The sequence below is a fragment of the Adiantum capillus-veneris genome, chromosome 6 (genome assembly GCF_014529385.1).
Source record: "Adiantum capillus-veneris isolate H3 chromosome 6, ASM1452938v2, whole genome shotgun sequence".
NCBI lineage: Eukaryota > Viridiplantae > Streptophyta > Polypodiopsida > Polypodiales > Pteridaceae > Adiantum > Adiantum capillus-veneris.
In genome coordinates this window covers 54,157,251-54,175,439 of record NC_140936.1, presented here as the reverse complement: position 1 = coordinate 54,175,439, position 18,189 = coordinate 54,157,251, and the positions used below count along the sequence as shown (strand labels likewise).

General features: G+C 41.5%; 1 pseudogene; it reads left to right on the top strand.

The window, feature by feature from the left end:
• Positions 1–13,154: 13,154 nt before the first annotated feature.
• Positions 13,155–17,286, top strand: LOC147455523 (uncharacterized; annotated as a pseudogene).
• Positions 17,287–18,189: the final 903 nt, after the last annotated feature.

Sequence of the window (18,189 nt, the reverse complement as noted above, 5' to 3'; positions counted from 1 at the left end):
CTCTTATCCAGTTTAGGGAGTTGGAAAGATTGTGCTCACTGCTGCTAATGGCAGTTCCTTCACACTTGTTGATGCACTTTATGTTCGTGGGATCAAGAAGAATCTCTTGTATGTATCCACACTTGCTAGACTTGGACTTGTAGTCAAATTTGTCGATGATAGATGTACAGTTCATGATCTCAATTTTGGTGATGAAATTGTTGCATCTGGCCTTTTGTGCCGTGGGCTGTATAAGCTCACTTTGTATGACAAGTGTGGACAAAATTTTGCAAATGTTGTTGCAGATTCAAGGGCTATTTCAGATGCAAAACTTTGGCATGCACGTTTTGGTCATCTGAATTTTTCCAGTTTGCTGCGTTTGCAGAAATTTGATATGGTTGCTTCTTTGCTGCCTCTTGAAGCATATGATATGGTTCAGTTCAAGCCACATGCAGGCTGCAGCTTGTGCATAGTGATGTTTGTGGGCCCATGCAAACTCCGTCCTTGGGCAATTACCTGTACTTCGTGACTTTCATTGATGATTACTCCATGCATGCATGGGTATTTCCACTTAAAGCGAAGTCCGAAGTTTTTATGTGCTTCAAAAAATTTCTGGCTATGGCTGAAAATTTCTCGAAATGTACTATGGGCACCCTCCGTTCCGATCGAGGGGGGGAGTATATGTCTCATGAATTTAATGCATTTCTGGCTAGTCATGGGATAAAACACCAAGGTACAGTGCCTTATACACCTCAGCAAAATGGTGTTGCTGAGAGGAAAAACAGGTCACTGACGGAAATGGCACGATGTATGGTCAAAAGTCAAGCTTTGCCGCATTCTTGTTGGCTTGAGGCCATCATGTGTGCCACTTATGTACTTAACAGGTGTCCTACGAAAGCTTTGCAGTCTATTACTCCATATGAAGCATGGCATGATAGAAAGCCTTCTATTGAGCACATGCGTGTTTTTGGTTGTTTGGCATATGCTTTGGTGCCACAAGTGCAGCGCAGAAAATTGGATGATAAGGCTGTCAAATGTATTTTTGTTGGTTATAGTGATGAAAGCAAAGGTTACAGGTTGTATCATCCGCAAACAAAACGTATTCTGGTTTCTCGGGATGTAGTGTTTGTGGAAGATTCTGTTCAGCCCTTGCTGTCATGTACTAGAGACAGTAATGTAAGCTCACAGGACAATTATGACACTTTGTTGCCTCTTTTCAGTGGTGGAAATACGAATGTAAGCTCCAATGAGGCAAATGTACAGACTATGGGGGTTTCTAAAAATGTTTTAGATCAGCCTATTACTGATGCAGATGTACATGATGTACTTGATGAGGGAAGGGATGAAAATGAGCAGGCTAGAGGTATGCCAAAATGGCTGGTGCACACTTTGCGTGACAGTAAATTGGATGCACCTTTGTCTAGTCGTACTCGTTCAGGCTCTCACCATGCATCTTATGCATCAGATTGTTATGCTTTGGCTCTGTCTAGCTTACATGATGTTGAGGTGCCTGTGACTTTTGATGAAGCACAAAATTTAGAAAATTGGATGGCTGCCATGCAATGAGAATATGATGCACTTATAGAAAATGACACATGGACTTTATGTGATTTGCCTCCTGGCAAAAAGGCCATTGGTACAAAGTGGGTTTACAAGCTGAAACGCAAGCCGGATGGTGAGATCGATCGCCATAAGGCTCGACTTGTTGCAAAGGGTTATGCACAGCAAAAAGGCATAGATTATGAAGAGACTTTTGCTCCCACTTGTCGTATGACTTCTGTGCGTTTTCTATGTGCATTGGCAGCTCATTTTGGTTGGGATGTACATCAATCAGACATTGTTACTGCTTTCTTGAATGGTGACATATTTAAGGAATTTTATGTAACGCAGCCTCGCGGTTTTGTCATAAAAGGACAAGAGGACAAAGTGTGCAAATGTAACAAGGCTTTGTATGGGTTGAAGCAATCTCCTCGTGCTTGGTATGAGAAAGCTGACACTCATTTGGTCAAACAAGGCTTTCGTAACAATTCAACAGAAAGCACATTGTATGTAAAGCGTGAGGGTGATGTACTTCTCTTTGTGGTTCTTTATGTTGATGATTTGCTGATCACTGGACCAAATGAGAGACATATTGCTAAATGTAAGGCTGATTTGAATGCTACTTTCAAGATGAAAGATTTGGGGATGTTGCATCATTACTTGGGTATACAGTTTAAGCAGTGTGATGGTGGTATTGCCTTGTGTCAAAAAAGTTACATAGAGACATTGCTATGTAAGTTTGGACTTGAGGATTGCAAACCTATTGCCACTCCCATGGAAACAGGTTTGAAGTTAAGTCTACATGATTCTCGCGATCTTGGATTTTGAAAAAAATAGTACTTGAAAACTTTACCAAAAATTATCTACTAACCAATGACTTATGACAATCAATTAATAGTGAAGCTTCCGGTTCAAGAGAGCAGTGAGAGGTTCTTGCTGCACCAAATAAATCAAGAGCAATATCTTCAAGAAAGGTAGTATTACACCCTTCAAAAATACTAGCATATATGTGATCCAGCATGGTTTTTGATAAATTCAACAAACTATTGCAAAAACACAGACAAAGTCTCCTCTGTATGTAGAGCCAAATTTCAAAATCACTAGTACGTTTACCACACAACCTCAACGGGAGGAGTTTGAGTAACAAAGTTTTGGATAAATATCTCAAAAGATCACCTTCTGAAAAACAAATAAAAGATAATTTACTGATGCTGCATGTTTTAAGTGACTGTGAGAGGTACTCACCAAAGAAAAAACATGTCCTCATTGTAAATTTTTAGTGTTCATGTTTTTCTGAGAGTACCAAGGCGACCAACCCAAGAAAACTAGTGATATAAAATTAAAAAATTTAAACCAATTGACTACCATTGAATGGTTTGTACTGTGTTTGTGTTAGTTTGGGATACTCTCTCATACGAAAAAAACCGCCAATTTCTAAGAGAAGGAAAAACTGTCTTATACTAGGCAATCCTACAATACGTATCAAGCTTTGATCTTTGTGATTATCAATGTAGTAATCAGACTATTAGGTCTCCCCAATCTCAAAAAAACAAAAATTATTTCAAACATGTTAAGTGCATAAGTGAAGGGTGAGTTTAGGAAGCAAAAAGACAGATGAAGGAGGAAAGTCAAAAGACAAATGAAGGTGGAAAGTCAAAAGACAAATGAATATAGAAAGTCAAAGGCCTTTTGTGTACATATAAATAGGTGTTTCTTTACTCTTTCTTTTTTCTTTTAGCGTCTCTCTCTCTCTCTCTCTTTCAATCAATGTAGTAATCAGACTAGTAGGTTATGTGTGTGAGTTTGGGATAATTCTTAGAAGAAAGACATGTTATACCAAATTGTATCCATGGTCATTTAACACATGTATGTGTGTATAATCTAATCAACCACAATATAAGGTGAGTGAGTGAGTGTGAGTGTGTGTGTGTGTGTGTGTCTGTCTGTCTCGAAAGTTAGTGTAACCCTGTGCTAAGCACGATAACAAAACATTGTGGATTTGCATGTGGATCCATGTAGATTGATAAACCACGGGTCCATGTAATGTGATCATGTGAGTGTGTCCGTATACATGTGTGTGTGTATGTGTGTGTGTGTGTGTGTGTACCTTATCAAGAAAGTTCAGCTATCCTTCAGCAGCCTGCATGAGTCGCACGTTAAGATGAGCACACTACAAATTTTCAATTTTGAGGAGGAGGAGGAGATAGGCTAGCGCACCAACTTCATCAACACTAGGATGCGACAATTTGCCCTCTAAGGAAATTACATCGTGTGTGTGTGAGTGTGTGTGTGTGTGTGTGTGTGTGTGTGTGTGTGTGAGAGAGAGAGAGAGAGAGAGAGAGAGAGAGAGAGAGAGAGAGAGGGAGGGAGATAGGGAGAACAATGATTAAGGAGATCCCACATGTGTGGCGTGAGAGAGAGAATGATTTAGTGATGCACTATATAAAAGGTGGGTGCAGCTGTGAGAGAAGCCAGTGGAGAGGTCTACAAAACCCGGGGATAGCGATGCGTAATAGGTGCGATAATGCCAGAATGGGAGGTAAATCCAAGATGAGAGCAAATATAGCAATTCACATTTATGAAACGGACCACGATTGGGCATAAATAGCCAAAAAAAACGTATGTCCCACCTACCGAAGCAGTGCAAGCACATGTGTGTGATACTAAGAAAGGGAAATACGATGTCATGAAGTGCCATTTGTAGCGGTGGGTACCCTCAGAGCTTGTCTTTTTATAGATGTATAGTATTGGTTTAGTAAGTGCATGGTTGATTGTGAGAAAGCAGGAGAGGTCGAGAGATAGTGTATGCGCGTATGTGTCCTGAAAACAGTGGAACCCGAGGACTCAAATGTCCCATGCATGAGTAGTCTGCACATTTAATAGGGGGAGATCCCGCTTAGATTGGCCTTTCCTTCATATTTACATGTGAGCGCCTGTGGAGGAGCAACGAACTACACCCCTTCAACCCTCGGCAAGAGATAAATGTACCCTTATTTAGTCAACAAATCTATGTGTGTGTGTTGGAGCCCCATGTGACCAGGCTCGATCAAATTGTTGGGTCATTTACAGCTACGTATGTGCCAACAAGCGTGTGTGTGTGTGTTTTTTATAACCAAAAAAGATGCATACATGCCAACTGCCAAGCATCCAGTATAGCTGTCAATTGTTAGACAAAAAAAGCAGATAAGACGACCTACCTATGGCTTATGGCCCCCCATCCACCATCCAATAAAAACCCATAAGAGACAGAGACAGAGAGAGAGAGAGAGAGAGAGAGAGAGAGAGAGAGAGAGAGAGATGGGGAGAGATGGGGACATATATAGAGAGTGAGAATGTGATCCAGCATGGTTTTTAGTACATTCAACAAACTATTGCAAAAACATAGACAAAGTCTCCTCTGTATGTAGAGCAAGAACCAAGGCGACCAACCCAAGAAAACTAGTGATATAAAATAAAAAAATTTAAACCAATTGACTACCATTGAATGGTTTGTACTGTGTTTGTGTTAGTTTGGGATACTCTCTCATACGAAAAAAACCGCCAATTTCTAAGAGAAGGAAAAACTGTCTTATACTAGGCAATCCTACAATACGTATCAAGCTTTGATCTTTGTGATTATCAATGTAGTAATCAGACTATTAGGTCTCCCCAATCTCAAAAAAACAAAAATTATTTCAAACATGTTAAGTGCATAAGTGAAGGGTGCGTTTAGGAAGCAAAAAGACAGATGAAGGAGGAAAGTCAAAAGACAAATGAAGGTGGAAAGTCAAAAGACAAATGAATATAGAAAGTCAAAGGCCTTTTGTGTACATATAAATAGGTGTTTCTTTACTCTTTCTTTTTTCTTTTAGCGTCTCTCTCTCTCTCTTTCAATCAATGTAGTCATCAGACTAGTAGGTTATGTTTGTGAGTTTGGGATAATTCTTAAAAGAAGGACATGCTATACGAAATTGTATACATGGTCATTTAACACATGTATGTGTGTATAATCTAGTCAACCACAATATAAGGTGAGTGTGTGTGTGTGTGTGTGTGTGTGTGTGTGTGTGTGTGTGTATGTGTGTGTGTGTGTGTAAAGTTAGTGTAACCCTGTGCTAAGCAAGATAACAAAACATTGTGGATTTGCATGTGGATCCACGTAGATTGATGAACCACGGGTCCATGTAATGGGATCGTGTGTGTGTGTGTGTGTGTGTGTGTGTGTGTGTGTGTGTGTGTGTGTGTGTGTGTGTGTGTACCTTATCAAGAAATTTCAGCTATCCTTTGGCAGCCTGCATGGGTCGCATGTTAAGATGAGCACGCTGCAAATTTGCCATTTTGAGGAGCAGGAGGAGATAGGCTAGCGCTCCAACTTCATCAACACTAGGACGCGACAATTTGCCCTCTAAGGAAATTACCGCATATGTGTCTGTGTCTGTGTGTGTATGTGTCTGTGTGTGTGTGTGTGTGTGTGTGTGTGTGTGTGTGAGAGAGAGAGAGAGAGAGAGAGAGAGAGAGAGAGAGAGAGGGAGATAGGGAGAACAGTGGTTAAGGAGATCCCACATGTGTGGTGTGAAGAGAGAATGATTTAGTGCTACACTATATAAAAGGTGGGTGCAGCTATGAGAGAAGCCAGTGCAGAGGTCTACAAAACCAGGGGATAGCGTGCATAGTAGGTGCGATAATGCCAGAATGGGAGGTCAAACCAAAATGAGAGCAAATATAGCAATTCACATTTATGAAACGGACAACGATTGGGCATAAATAGCCAAAAAAAACGTATGTCCCACCTACTAAATCAGTGCAAGCACATGTGTGTGATACTAAGAAAGGGAAATACGATGTCATGAAGTGCCATTTGTAGCGGTGGGTACCCTCAGAGCTTGTCTTTTTATAGATGTATAGTATTGGTTTAGTAAGTGCATGGTTGATTGTGAGAAAGCAGGAGAGGTCGAGAGATACTGTATGCACGTATGTGTCCTGAAAACAGTGGAACCCGAGGACTCAAATGTCCCATGCATGAGTAGTCTGCACATTTAATAGGGGGAGATCCCGCTTAGATTGGCCTTTCCTTCATATTTACATGTGAGCGCCTGTGGAGGAGCAACGAACTACACCCCTTCAACCCTCGGCAAGAGATAAATGTACCCTTATTTAGTCAACAAATCTATGTGTGTGTGTTGGAGCCCCATGTGACCAGGCTCGATCAAATTGTTGGGTCATTTACAGCTACGTATGTGCCAACAAGCGTGTGTGTGTGTGTTTGTTTTATAACCAAAAAAGATGCATGCATGCCAACTGCCAAGCATCCAGTATAGCTGTCAATTGTTAGATAAAAAAAACAGATAAGACGACCTGCCTATGGCTTATCCCCCCCCATCCACCATCCAGTAGAAACCCATAAGAGATAGAGAGAGAGAGAGAGAGAGAGAGGGAGAGGGAGAGAGAGAGAGAGAGAGAGAGAGATGGGGAGAGATGGGGACATATATAGAGAGTGATGGGGCCATCTAAAAGGCCCAAACCCAAGAGAGAAAGAGAGTGATGGGGACATATTATCCAAACACCATGTGTGTGTGTGTGTGTGTGTGTGTGTGTGTGTGTGTGTGTGTGTGTGTGTGTGTGTGTGTGTGTGTGTGTGTGTGTGTGTGTGTGTGTGTGTGAGCGAGCATGGCTCGGGTGCAGATGTATGGTGCGTGCACAGGCTGACGAGAGAGAGAGCGCGAGAGAGCGAGAGAGGCGGGCTGCCTGCGGGTGTGGGCTACACAGTGCAAGAGAGTGAGAGAGGGTGTGAGTGGAAAGGGAGGGTGAGAAGGGGAAAGGGTGTGTGCGGTGTGGCGTTTTCAATGGCGCCTGCATGGGCTGGGTCCGGGGGTGAGAGAGAGAGAGCATGGTGTAGGTGGGCACATCCGACAGAGGGCGTAAACGGGGGGAGGGGGTACAGTCAACGAAGGGGGGGTTTTGTGTTAGAGAGAGAGAGGGAGGGTGTCCCTTATGGCGGGTTCCCACCGTGGGCGGGGGGGAGAGAGTGAGAGTGTGTGAGGTAAGTGGGATACAGGGGGGGGAAGGGAGATAGGGTGTGGGTGGATGTGTAGGGAAGTGAATTGAGAGAGAGAGAGAGAGAGAGAGAGAGAGAGAGAGAGAGAGAGAGAGAGATTTCAGTGGATTCTCTCCTATTGCTTGCGGGACCGCTCTCCCAAGAGAGAGAGAGAGAGAGAGAGAGAGAGAGAGAGAGAGAGAGAGAGAGAGGGGGGGGGGGGGGGGGGGGGGGGGGAGATTTGGGGGGGTTAGGCTGGTGGTCCACCAGGGCTTGGAAGAAAACAGGAGGGGGGGTATGGAGAGTGAGGCCGAAGCGGGTGTGGACAGGAGGGGAGATGGGGTATAGTATGGTGGTCTTCTAGGGCTGGGATGTGGACGATCAAAGAGAGAGAGAGAGAGAGATTTTATTTTGAAAGAGAGGGAGAGAGAATATAAAAAAATGCATCGAGGCCCGCAAGAGGGTGTGACAGAGGTATCCTGTCTCATGCACCCACTGGGCCAAGTGATGCAGCGGCAGAGTAAGTGAGAGAGAGAGAATTGGCAGAGCCGAGTAGTAGGAGAGAGAGAGGCTCTATCTTCTGGCGATAATGGAGAGGTGTGGCCAAATTGGTGGCGCCCCGCTAGTGGTTAAGCCTAAAGGGTGGTGAATGGTAAAGAAATTTTTCCTTTTTTTTTTTTTTTCTTTGGTAATATGCTCTCCCCTTCTTAGGGAGGGATCCCTAACCCCAAGCAAATACTTCCGAGCGAACAGGAAACCGAGCGAATATATACAATAGAAAAGAGCATATCAATATTGTAATAGTTCAGATATTGAACATAGAGTAATAAAATGAACCAGTGATATCTTAAATTTTTTAAAATAAAAGAACCATACACCCACATCTAATTCATTGGTACATACTCAAAAACTTGCTCAAAACCTTAGATATTCTCTCGCACAACAAGGCTCATCATAGGACCACAAAACACATAAAGTGCAAACCTTCACACCCAAAGGCACGGCTATAGGGGCCATCATAGATTGACAAAAAACCACAATGGCATACAGAAACTTTAGAGCACAAAACTTGATCTACTGTTGCGTGTTCGGTCGTACTCCACGGAGAGCTTGAAAGAGCTCTACCTTTGTCAAAGCCGCTTGGTGCATGAACTCATGGCCATGAGAGTCCAAATCTAGAACATGAATAAACACATAGTATATATGCTTGCATGGCACATATGTTAGCCTCTTGGACTCTCTCTTCTGAAAATCTTCACAAGTGCACCTTGGAAAATCTAATAATGTCACAGAGTATGAAACTCCCTTTATCTTTGAGCCCTCTGTGCCAACATAGAAAACATGTGTTTCATTGCACACAATAATAACTTCTTTAATCAATTCTGCCACCAAGCATGTCCCCAAATCAATTCTCGTATGAAATTCCTTTGTTAATTTGGATCGCCACTTGACAACCTTGCCATCCCTATATCTTGGTCGAAAGGCACTCGGAACTCTATTTGCATCTCGAATCCCCCCATTCAGAACTACACCTCTTGCTCCATGTTGCTAATGAAGCACAAATCCATTAGCTTGTAGTTGTTCTGCCTCATATGGCACAAGATTAGTGCCCTCAACGACACTCCAAATGCCTAGTGCAGGTCCGGGTGGTCCCACCACCATCTCATGAATTTTCAATCTGTGCAAATTACTAGCATTGCAAAACCAAATATAACCCTCTACTATCCCCTCAGGATTTGACCCAGATGAGGGATATTTTCTCCGACCCCAAAAACAAGGTGCTCCAACCCCTCTCTTAATGTCATTAGAGCCTTCATTAATGAATCTTCCACATCTCTCTCTTTGATCCTGCAAAATCCCAAAAAATGTCATCTTACGTCCGGGTTTAGTTCTCCTAATCGCCCATACCGTCTTTGCAACTTTCACCTCTGGCCAATATTTTGTATCCCCTTGTACATTTGCATGTCTTTTTCCACTAATGTGTTTAGTAACTGTAACAAAATCGGGTCTGTGGCTATCCTCCTCTAGCACAACACCACCATCCATAAAGATTGACCTCTTTTTCTTCACACTCTTCTCCCTGCTATATGACCTATTCATCTCTGGACTTTGCAAACCCATTTCTTTCATCAAAGAGTGAGCAAGATTGACCAATTTTGTAGCACCCGAAGCTGTGGACGATCGATTAAAGAATCTCTGGGCAAGGTCTTGTATACCCGGACCACTGCATGTCTTTGCACCTTTAAGGTAAGCATTATACTTTACACTTTGTACCACTGCCATTGCCATGTCTGCCCCTGCAGCTTCATACAAACTAATTTTTTCTTTGAAACCAAAGCATGCCCGCATGCTAGCATGTTTGCTCTCAGACAAGTTAGTGTTAGGGATAAAAATTCCAGACTCATCTTGCATAACAAATCGTCCTCCCCAATGTGAAAATCTGACATCCCACCAAGCCAACCATGTCTCTAGACATGAAACCTCTCCATCAATAGCATGCCCAGCTCTCCAATAGCGACGAAGTTCTCCCTTGCAGATTTTTGCTTGATTCTCTGACGATGCGATTCGCCAATTGTGGCATTTAATCTTGTGTTCTTCTTGGGAGGAAGGCTTAATGCACTTCACAGTATGACGGATCATGGATTTCTCCCAATGGAACACACATGATCATTCCTTGGTAGGCATAGCTATATTGGGACCTCCAAAATAAAGGGTTCTGACTGCTATCCAATTTGCATTTTCTTCATCATCCATGAAACCTCTAAACTCTGGCTTATCATACCCTTGGACTTCAACCACCTTATTGATCATCCTCCAAAACTCTATTTGTGCAAACTTATTCTCCACAGTAAATTCACATGTTGCAATTGTCAAAAGTTCACGAACAAACAGATCATAAACATGTGCAGACATTGTTGGCCATCCATGCACACGATGCACATGATCAAAGTGCACCCACATGTGTTCCAAGTTTCCACCCGGGCGCATTCGATTAACTAGATCAACCCCACTTCCCGGACCAATGGTTGACATCTTAAATACATGTGGCTGTTGTCCATCTCCAAGTTGGCCAGGAAAAAGAACATCGTGAATGTATGGATACCTACTCTTGCTCTTTAGATCAATCACAACTTCCAAACCTTTTGCACTTATGTTTTTTGATTGTTTGGCACATTCCAAGCTTCTCTCAATCATTCGCTTGTTTGACAAAGGTGTGATTGTGTCAAGAAATTCAGCAAACTCACCGTCTTCAATAAATTTGGTGTTCTCAGCATTCTCCATGACAAGCTTTTCCATTATAAAATCTTGAGTAATTGTATGCTCCAACTACTTCGCAGTGGTAAATGGATCTGCAAAAGCACGAGTTTGTAGCACCGATGCAACTTTTTCTGCATTTGATATGGACCTTCCTGCTCCACATGGATGGTGATGCTCACCTAAATGTAGCACGCATCGGGTCCATCTTTGCTTATCTCTTGGCATACAATAATAAATAACTGCAGAACATATGGCCACACATTCAGGCATTTGAGAGCAATGACTACATATCAAGGTGCCATAGTCAGGTGTAATCATGCCTTGTGGGGAAGACTTTGAAAGGCGACCACGCCAATGAACCTCATTATATAATCTAGTCCTTAGATAATATGGACAGTCAATGTTATGACAGCACAAGTGACCTGAGCATCGACTGAACCGAACAATGCCTGGAAAAGTGTCACTACTGCATGTGACATATTCTGTCCACATGTGAGTATCATTTCTTTGCTCCATCCCTATCATTCCACTGGCTGCACCAGAAGGTGGCAACTCAAATGCAACATAGCCATCATAATGCGCAGGCAGCTCTTGAACTTGAATGATATTCTTTTCTTGTTTTAGTGTCAGATAAAGATTGCTTTGCAAAGTCATTGAACGTATGATTTCAAGCACGCTAGAAGAACCAAGATTCTCAAACTCATCAGATTCCAAATCGACTATTGTTGATGCAAACTTCATTCTACTGCCATGTGCAGTTGTCTGATTTGATGCAATGCGAACCTTGAAAAGCTGACACTGGTCGTGATTTAGAAGGAAAACCTCATCACCATTAGAAGTTTCAATTACTTCCATCTTTACCTAGTCGCCACTTAAAGTTAAGGGATGCAAATTAAAGGCAGTAGGTTAATTTGAAATGTTGTCTCACAGAGGCTACAGACAGGGCATATGTGCTACCTTCAAACATAAGAACAAGCTTTTGGCCACCTTGCGGTCCATAGATAGTGATATGCCTAGCCATTACATAAGAATATTTTAATGAAAGTTGGAGCAATAGGATTACTGCTCAAGAACTGTGGGCTAATTGAGTTACGATGCTAGGTAGTACATACATTAACCAAAGTGGTGAAATTGGAAAAGACCTAAGTTAATTGATTTAACTGCAGTGTGTGATGGTGGAGACATCGCAGCCGTCAAGCATTCAAGAACGTCTCCTATCAATCATGCAAAATTTCATTTTTCCACGTCACGTTCGAGTTAGGCGTTTTTCAAATTAACTCAGGACTCTTCTAATGATCAGTGTTCGGGAAAAGTGTGCCTCAGCTTAGCCTCGAGCCGGTTGCAAAATCAAAGTAGTTGGTTGAGGGGAGGGCAAGAAGGAGAAAATTCCGCTTAAAATACATGAAAAATAGTGTAATTTTGTAAAAATATTGGCTAGTATTGTCTTGGAGGGATTTTTGTATTTTTTGTGAAAATGAGTTTTCCCAAACACTGCTTATGATAGACAGTCACTATGATGTCTGGGAAAAGAAACTTATGTTTAGTGCAATCCCACTTTCAAATTAATAGATTTATCTACAAAGTTCTCGGAGTTTCGTGTAAAAACCAAAACGAAGACCATTTAACTCAATTGTTCTCATCTGTAGGTTTGGCAAGTTTTTAAAGAAAAACGTTTTTGTCGAGACAGAAGCGCACGACACAGAGAGCCATTGATGGGGATGCGCAGGACACAGGCTTCGTTTTTTCTCTGTTGCAAGTATCGCGCGCCGGCGCGCGCTCGTTGCGGTAGTTTCCAGCTCGCAGTTTCCAGCTGTGTTGCCCAGAGGAAAACGAGCTTCCACACAGCTTTTTCGGCTTCCAGACGGTCTGCTTGCACTACCTAACACACTTTTGTGCTTGCGCTACCTAACACAGAGACGGGTATCTTTACATTGTGTGCTTGCACTGCCTAACACAGAGATAGGTAAGTTTTTATTAACACTGAAATACCAAGGCATGGGTCAATGCATGAAGGCATTCCATGGTAATGGGTCTCAATGACGTTAACAGGAAATGAGAGAGAGAGAGAGAGAGAGAGAGAGAGAGAGAGAGAGAGAGAGAGAGAGAGCAAGTTTTCTCACCTCTCAAATGACAGAGAGAGAGAGAGAGAGAGATACGTTCAAGTGTTCAGAAAAAATGAGTGTCAGCTTAATTTCTTGCCATTTTCAATTTCCGAAATTCATGTTGAGCGCAACCAGAAAAGGAGAAATTCCAGGCTAAAATAGAGGAGAATATTGCCGCAATGACCAAACGCCGGCGTGCCGCCCTATCAAAAGGCTTGAAAGTTTTTCGTTGTTGGCTTGCTTAGCCAATTTCTACACACGGAATGGTGTTAAATGATGTATCATTGTGCATTTTGTTTGTTTTTTTGCTAATGCAACTTATTTTTAAATGGAGAGTTACTTATGGCATGTTTGCAAATTTAAGTTTAGCTTTGACTTGTGTAGGTCAATTCACGACAAGGGCAATTTATGGCAGGCAAAAATGGTACATCTAATCGAAGAGGGCGTCCTCCTGCTAGGTGTTTTAAACTTTTAAATATCTGCAATTAAATATTCTTATGAATTTTTTACATTTTTTAATAATGTTGGAATAAATAAATAGCCTTGGTTTCTAAAATCTGTTGGAGATATATCTCATGGGCTATGCATAGTATTTGAAATAGTGCTCTAAATTAAATTTTGTTTCATTTTGTTATTCCATAACAATACTTTATGTTTCATTATGTGCTTCCATCAACAACTGATTTCTTTTTGAAGGTTACTAAAAATGTTGAATTGTTTATTTACGTTGGATCAGCCCTAGATCCCGTGGTCGTGGGCGGAGAGGGAGGAGTAGTGACCAAATCTCTTATGGTCATGTGGACAGTAGTGACCAAGTCTCTTCGGTTTCAGATATTGTCATGATAGAGGAGCTAGAAACACAAGAAGAGGAGATTCTATCTATGGACATGGGGCAGGGATCTTTACATGAGATAGATGAGACACTAGCTCCTGAGGAGAATGGGTTGCAGATAGTCCCATGGGAGATAAGGGACGAGGTTAGTGCAACCGCAGAAATGGAGGATGAACAAAAAATCTTCATGCATAGGGGAGCAGATATGCTTGAGAGCACACGTGTATTTAGCTGCTTTGATTGTCCCTCTATTCCCTTGTGCAGATTAATTCCATATGCAAGGGTGACAGGGTTGAGAGACGATCTTAGTGGGTTGAAGTCTACCTTTGCAAAAGAAGGCTATATGCCAGAAAAAGGAGCTTTCATTGTCTCTTTATTGACATGCAAAAGAGAGGAGAGCCTTGTGACAAGTATGTCAATACTTTCTATCTTTTTGCCATTGTTCACATTCTTTGGATTTTGTTTAAAGTTTAACTTTTGTGTGTACTCAAGATGAGATCAAAGAAACATGGGGACCTCTATGGAATGAGATCAATGATGAATTCGAATGTGAATTGAAAAAGAAACCAAAGTTTCAAGATCTTGTCAATCACATGTTCTATGTTTGGGAAGGGAATCATCGTACTGTGGCATGGACAGAGGCAATTAAAGAAAGGTTTTCCACTTCTAAGGAGAAGCACTGTCGTGTTTTGTGCACTATCATAGATCCTACCAAAGTGCCTGAGATTGCGTTGCTAAGCAGTTTGCAAAGAATGAACTTGTAAGTGTTTTGCTTGATCAACTTTGCAAGTATTTAAGTTATTGTATATTTGAATGCTTACATGATATGTCAATGCAGCATGAATACCCATGATTTGGTTGCCACTCATCTTTGTGATGAGATCGTTAATACCACACACATTTGTGCAGCGGATCATGTGATGTAATTAAACGATTTACCCAAAAAGGATCAAAATCTTATTGCCGTTGTACGAAAAAATTATGCCAAAGGTTCAGAGCCTTGGTATGCGCTCACTCGACGTTACCTTGCCAGATTGGTCTATGATGTATGAATCAAATAAATTGCTTTCTTTTATCATTGGTGTGAGTGATTATTAATATAGTCTTGCTTATTTTGGATTTTAGATTCAAATGACAAAAGAGAAAGAGAAGAGAATGTCAAATGTGAAGCATGGTTTGTCTGACGAAGACTTCAAAAAGGAAGAGGAGAGAATTCACCAAGAGATCACACACAAATATCAAGATCGTATTGGGAAGGTACTTTATTTGTTTGCATCTACTCTTTACTTGTGGCAAATGGTACAATATGTAATTAGAGTAATTATCATTTTTATACTCATATTGCAGTTACTTAACATTGTGGATCCCAACCTTGGGACGGATTGGCTAGCAAGGGTTTTGTCTCTGAAATGGGGTAATGATACATTGGAGAAATTGAACTTAATAGCACTCCAAGATGCTCCCATTCAAAACAAGATTCATTGGATTTCTTTGCTTGAGGCGGACAAGATTACAAGGGGTGCATATGGTCTTAAGAAAGGAGATCACGTCTTCCACATGTAAGATGATCCTTGATAATTAATCTTCAATTTTTTGTATTGTCTTTTTTTTCTCTCACTCTTTTTGGACTTGTAGGTGGCTTCGTAGAGAGGGTTTTTTGGCACGAGTCTTTGAAAGAGCATTTCAAATTGTGTCAGATCTTATGGATGTGCCTGGCATTGTGCCTTTGCCACATGCCTCTACCCTCACATTCTATTTTGAGGAGATAAAATTTGAAGCCAAGCCCTTTTTGTTTCCAATTGAAGTGTCTCTTGGAGCAAAGGCACAAGGGGGCATTGAAGAAGATAGATACATTACGAATGGCAGCACAACGTTTGTCTTTCAGGTGAACAATTTATTAATTGCAATTTTATTAATTTGTTATGTTTATGTGATGAGCTTCATGTAACTTGTTAGCTGTTCATTGTAGATTCCTTGTGTTTTTGGTATCCAAGAATGTGTTGCCTGCCATGCCTTTTTTGGCAAGACAGTGGACTCAGATGGCTACTCAAGACACATGCATGTATCCCTCTAGTATGCGCACCTTGAGTGCATGGGAGATTGAGAATTGTCCATGGTGGATAGATATGGAAAAAGGACATGTTCTTGGTCGTGAAAGAGAGCTGCATGACACGATGTCGAGGGATGCTGTGATAAAAAATCCACCAGCAGATAGACGAGAGGCGAGACATGTAGGTATGTTTCACTCTTTGGCATGACAAACAACCATAAGTTAGTAGTATTTTGACTTAAAATATTTTGTTTAAGATGCACGCAACTCGCAAAAGGAAAGGGAATCATTTGTGGATACGATCGTAGAGGAGGATGTGGGCTCAATGCCTGGTATGTCTTATAAAATTTTGTTAATGCTTTCCAAAAATATGCTTCATAGATGACTAATTTTATCTTGTTGTGATGCTCCAGTGTCTTCTGGCACCATCATGGCGAGGAAGACTATCTCATTTGTTTATCTTGTGGAGTCTCCACTACAAAACATATCCAGTTTTGTTGACACAAGGTGCATGGCCATAGTGGGGGACTACATTGCCACTGCTGCAGACTTCATAGCGGGAGTCCGGAATCCCATATGGATCCCCGTACATGAGCATCTTCCACGGGCACGTTCGGAGGCTACACTATATACTCGCGCGGTGGGTCTCTAGTAGGCTCCTCTACTCTACCTCAGTGGGACATTTGCAGTGAGGATCATGTGTGTGCTGGAGTTCATTTGGCATTCTCGACGCTAGAAGATTCAGGCTGGCTTCTAATCATGGTGTCTACGGCGGGTGAGATCCTTTTGTTTATGATCATGCCATAAGATAGTAATAATCATTGTAAGTGTTTGTAATAATTAATGCTGAGAACAGGAGAGGCCATTGGGTGGGTGGAGAGGTTTTGTCATGCTGCAGAGATGGTTGTTCATCGACGTATTGTACTACTCCATCATGGAGCCTATGGTCATTTTGAGAGTTTTGGCGGTCCTATTGAGGTGACACACTTGATTTGTATTAATACTCTAATGATTTATGTTGTTGCTTTCTCTAACCGTGCCTCTTTTGTTACAGTGTATTTGCTCTGTGCTATTTATGGTTCATCGAGTAGGTATGTATCCACCATGCTTCGTAGCAGAGAGCACTGTTCTATTTTCTCGCCTTGGCATGCAGTCATCGGATTCTTTTATGATGCATCATGTTCCGGAGCTCTCTCAAGCTAGATCATCGTCAGGCGAGCCATTGCGAGGTGGATTGCATCGGAGCCATTCTTTTGTTGCATGCTTTGTGGAGCTCCTTTGTCGGAGTGGAGGTATTTGCTTGGAGCTTGGATGTGGTACAGCCCTTGCACTGGCTGCTTGTATGGGATCAGGACGGACATGTGTTGCACTCGACATTGATGAGCCATTGATTTCAGGATATGTGCTACCATTACTCCGTCGTAGAAAGAGGAGCAGAGAGGACCCCTCCACCTCCTTAGATATTGATGATGAGGGTGATATGCCATCGTGTGTCAATCCCTTTGATGACTAGTGAGGCCCACGTCTTACTATGCTATTGACATTGCTTATGTTTTTTTATCCTTTTGATGTCAACATTGGTATTTAGTGTTTATGGATATTGCTTCTATGTCTTGTTTAGTATTTTGTCTTGATGATGCATTTTCTTGTTGATTGGAAGTTCCATGCCGGTCTACGCAGAGGAGATGGCTCGAAGCATGGAAGCGGACATGCGATATGATTCTGAAATCTGTGAGACACGTCGGAGACGGAATGTCTACATCAACGATGAGTGTGAGAATTGAGGGATTTGTAGCATATGGTTCTTGTCATGTTTTGATGGAAACTTTTGAGTCGATGTTCTAATGTTTTAAGTCGTGGATGATAAGTATTCACTCTTTAAAACAATTTGGTTAGAATTTCAAATCCTCCTGTGAGGTGCCTTAAATGGCTAATGGGTTTGTTTTGAAATATTGACCTATGTACAAAGGAAGCTCTATCCAATTTTTCTCAAAAATTAGTATTATGTTTTTCTTTGTTTTCTTGTTAGGTCATATGCATTGACAATGCGTTGGAGGGGGAAAGTCTACATCGACAATGAATGTGACTAATCATAAGAATTGAGAAATTTGTAGCATTGATGTTAGAATTGAAATTCATGTCTTGTTATTTTCATATGGTTCTCATCATGTTTTGATGGAAACTTTTGAGTTGATGTTCTGAAGTTTTGAGTCGTGGATGAGAAGTATTCACTCTTAAAAACAATTTGGTTAGAATTTCAAATCCTCTTGTGAGGTGCCTTAAATGGCTAATGGGTTTGTTTTGAAATATTGACCTATGTACAAAGGAAGCTCTGTCCAATTTTTCTCAAAAACTAGTATTATGTTTTTCTTTGTTTTCTTGTTAGGTCATATGCATTGACAATGCATTGGAGGGG